Below are 4,887 nucleotides of genomic sequence, written 5' to 3' on the forward strand. Positions count from 1 at the left end.
AAATTCGGTTATTTTAAAATTCCCTATAAAAGCTAGAAAGCACAATTTCACATAGATATGTAGTATCTCAAGGAAAGACATCATGTTGATATACTCTTGCCTATCCTAGCTTCCCTTTGTGCCTGTCCTTTATCCCATGTGCTGCTAAAACCAGTTAATTAAATGTTCTCTGCTATGGCAGTGTTTTTCACTGTTGTTCATAACCTTTTCAAGCCTGTGAAATATATTTATTAGTAAATGCTACTGATATTACTACTAATAATTGTAGTATGCTAAACATAGAATACATAATAAAATGAATTAGAGTACATATGGATTCATGACACTTTTGTTTCACTTTGTGTGTGTGTGTGTGTGTGCAAGTTCAATTCATGTATTACAAATGAATATACTTGAGTACATAAGTCAAAAAATTTTGAAAGCCATTGTGTCAAAGAATGAGAACAAGTTGAATTGGATGTTCTGCTTGCTATTATAATTAGAACTTGTGCAAAAGCCAAGTTTATCAAATGGAAATCAGCTGATGTTCTTTCCCAAGTTTCTTGTTCTTAGAGAGGAAAGCTATTGCCACTTATTCTTCATCATGATTTAGTCTATTTCTGTACTCCAGATATCTAATGAGACTATTTTTAGTGTTGCTTTGAAGTTGAGTGAGTCACAACTTCAATCCAGTAATCTTTAGTCTAGTTATAAAAACTCTTAGAAATGTATCCATGCTTCAAATATTTTCACCTCTATCAAGATTGAAGTCATCCACTAGGAAAGAGGGAGGAAGAGGCAGGAAAGTCATCCCAGGTCCTAGTCAAGCATTCTATAATAGGTGAGCTGGTTCAAATTGTCTTGTGTCTTTTTTCATAAAGGCACATAATTAAAGAATAAGAAGGGCTTACATATTTAAAAAAAGAAAGTAGACTGAAATGACAGGTGAATTGAAGTCACTCATGAGAAATGTCACATGAAGTATATGGAAAGACATTTATAAGAGGACAGAAGTTAATAAATTTGGATGAACTCACAATTTAGTTTAGTAAACAGATACAGACACTGAAATACATTTCAAATTAAAAGAGGAAGCTTTGAGGAAAATATAATAGGCTTTGACTGTGAGGAGGTTACGTGAATCTGCAATCATTCATTTATTTTTTACTCAACAAATATTAAAGGCTAAATATCCTGGGGAAAATATAATGATAGAAATTCTAACTTTAAGGAAGTTTGGTAAAAATATGAGAGAAATATGAGCCAAGTGCATGTAATCCAATAAAGCCTACCTCCCTGCAGTCTAGTCTGAGCTTAGTGTAAAATTCAAAGGAATGCCAATCAGTTTAACATCTAACAAGGATTTGAAAGCCTTTTACATATCTTTATTCTTTCAAAAATGCAAAAATAATGTATTATAAAATCCATTATGCAATTTATTATAGATGATAAAAACATATCTACCATATGTTCAAGTTTCCTTTCTTTCTGTAAAGTCTCCAAAACATTCCCCCGAACTAAGCACATACAAAGCCCAAACTGTCTTCTGTTCATTTCACCTTCAGATCTATTAATTGATCTTCTGACCAAGACTGTCTGCTGTATTTAAACCTATCAAAGCAATACATATTTATACAGATTTCATGTCCCATGTAAAAATAAAGAAAATATAATATGGAAAAAATGTATGAGTCTACTAATATAAATGGAGAGCATTGAAAAAAATAGGATTGAGAGAAAGATAGTTAATTCAGTGACAAGTGCATTAATGTAAGTTGTTAGCGAGATTCAAAATGAATATTTCCAATGAAGACCTTCAAATGTTGGATAGAACTTCAGAGAGAAGGTATGATTGGGTAAAATAGTTGAATATGTAAGGATAGGGAAGTATTGCTTACCTCACAAACTGTTCTGAGATTGCAAAGGGTGAGAGTTTTGTTGAAGAAGAGACTAGTCTTAGGGCAGATTTCTGGGAAACAACTCTATTAGGTGGATAAAGAGAACGAACCAGATGACAGAAGGCAAGAGGAAAAGAGGACTGAATAATTCTGTGTCAGGTAATAAAAAAGATTAGGAAATAACAGATGGAACAAAGAGATCAAGAAGGTGTTATATAGGATAAGGTTATTCTTGTGCTGTGGGTGAAATTTCCATTGAAACATGTAAGAAATGGTATCAGAAAATTTTTCCATTTTTTCAAAATATTAATAACAATTTAGGCTATCAATTGAGAAAAATAAGATATAAACTGTCTACTAAGACTAAAATAAAAATTACAACATTGGAACATCATACACTATGAATATACTTTGAGGGGTTTGTTTACTTGCTTGTTATTTTTTATTTATTTTTTAAATTAAGATTGACTATCAAAGAATGGATGATGTAAAATTACTCCTAAATAAGTCAGCCTGGAAAATAACATGATCAATTACTGCTCTGACTCAAAATATTTTTATGAATATTTCTGGGAAAGAAAAATGAATACTTTCTCCTAATCGAAGTTGGAGCCTATAGCCAGGAACCTACTATGGAAAACTTTTCCTTATTTTCTTCCTCTGTCTTCAAGTCAGTTAGTTTATTTGGTCTGAGTAAATTTTAAGCTTAACCCAGGTAACTTTGAACTCACCAGATGGCTGAAAATTAAATGTCCTTGGTAAACAAAAGGTCCAGGCATTAGAATGTGAAAAGTTCTCTATTATGAGTCAGGCAATTTAAATACATATTACATTAACAGTTTTTATATTTAAAAAAACACTATTATTTTTATTACCTTATGTGCTATGTGTTCCTTGAACTTATAAAAATTTAATCTTTGGTGAATAAATGATGTTTTTACAGGCAAAATGGTTATATGAGTACATTCACAGCTTATACACCCTTTTTTGTTTTCAAGAATGTCATTTTTCCATTTTTTCTTTAAAAAAAAAAAAGTACTTCTTCTTACCTCATTAGCTTTAAGCCCATTCTTTTTCAGTTTTGGCTCAGTTTTGTCTTTCTAAGTTTTTGATTTTGCCTCAATGGAATTCAGCATTTCCAATTTTATATATCTCATTGCATTGACCTTTAAAAGCTTTCTGTATCCATCTATTTATATAGAGATCAGATTGCCAACTATAGTCCAATTTGCAAAGCACCTACTTCTTTAAAATTTCTTCTAGCACCAGTTATGCTTCAGTAATTTCTTTTTTCCCCTATTATTTTCCTAATAATACAGGAGTCCAAATGATTAAGATAACTATATTCAAAAATCAGTAGTTTGAAGACATTTTTTACCCCAACGGAGATATAATGGATTTAGCAAGATTCTGTAGTTACTCCTAAAATATTTAAACCTTTTTCATGCATCCCATACATCTCAAGTTATTCTAGACTTAAACTTGAGATATCATAACAGACAACCAATTTTTTTTTTAAAGATTTTATTTATTTATTTGACAGAGAGAGACACAGCGAGAGAGGGAATACAAGCAGGGGGTATGGGAGAGGGAGAAGCAGGCTTCCCGTGGAGCAGGGAGCCGATCGGGGCTCGATCCCAGGACCCCGGGATCATGACCTGAGCCGAAGGCAGACACTTAACGACTGAGTCACCCAGGCGCCCCCAGACAACCAATTTTATTGAAAATTGTTAACTAAGAATCCAATGTCTGTGTACCCAGAAAAAAGATTTTTGTTTTGGGTCTAATCCACATATCCTTATTTTACCAGTCTTCTTTGCAGCAAGTATAAAGAATTTTTATTACTTTCAAATGCTATTTCTTATAGAATACCTTTTCTTTTGTTTTATAAACAAATTCATTTACTCAAATAAAAAAAGAAGTACTCAACTAGTCTTCAACTAATGCATTATCTTTCTGCTAAACAGAATTAAGACTGTAAACTTAAAAAAAAAAAAAAGACTTGAGAAATAATAGCTAAAATTTAAATTGCCACATTTGACCCTTACATCAAAAGTCCCAAAACTTTTACTCTTCTAGATGAGGGGAAACAATATATGAAAACAGTATAGTTCCTAAAAATTCATTAATTTATTCACCCATTTAATAAATTGTTGTTAAACGTTTCCAAACAGTCTAACAAATAAATATACAATCACTTGATGACAAAAGTGTCATAGGGGAAATGATGATGGTTCCATGAGACATTGTTTCAATTCTGATTCCTTTTGGGAGGGAGAAGAGGAATGCCACCTCTAAAATGTGGATATTGGTTTTGGATTTGGGAAGTAAACTTATTACCTTAGCAAAATTATCACAATTACATTTCCTTACACAAAACTCATATTTATATATATATTTTTAAAGAATTTATAACACAAGGACCAATAACAAAGGTTAAAAAAGAATAGAGTAATGTCATATTACACAGGACTCTTCCAGCTGCAAGTACGAGAACACAATTCTGAATAGGCTGAAAAGCAACAGAATGTTAATGATTAAGATCCAGGTGTGGAATTAGACTCCCAAGATTAGTGCCCTGGCTCCTCTTGTGATATCCTGAACTAGTCACTGTGTGGTAGACACCATGATGCACCACCCAGATCCCCATTGCTGAAGGGCTTGAGTCCCCAGTGGAGAGTGCCACTGGCAGTAGCCTTTAATTGTTAGTACTTTTTTTTTTTTTACTTTTTATTATTATGTTATGTTAATCACCATACATTACATCATTAGTTTTTGATGTGGTGTTCCATGATTCATTGTTTGCGTATAACACCCAGTGCTCCATTCAGTACGTGCCCTCTTTAATACCCATCACCAGGCTAACCCATCCCCCCACTCACCTCCCCTCTAGAACCCTTGGTTTGTTTCTTGGAGTCCATAGTCTCTCATGGTTCGTCTCCCCCTCCGATTTCCCCCCCTTCATTCTTCCCCTCCTGCTATCTTCTTCTTTTTTTCTTTTTTTTTTTTT

This window comes from Leptonychotes weddellii, chromosome 1 (genome assembly GCF_054177405.1).
Source record: "Leptonychotes weddellii isolate Sample4059 chromosome 1, ASM5417740v2, whole genome shotgun sequence".
Classification (NCBI taxonomy): Eukaryota; Metazoa; Chordata; class Mammalia; order Carnivora; family Phocidae; genus Leptonychotes; species Leptonychotes weddellii.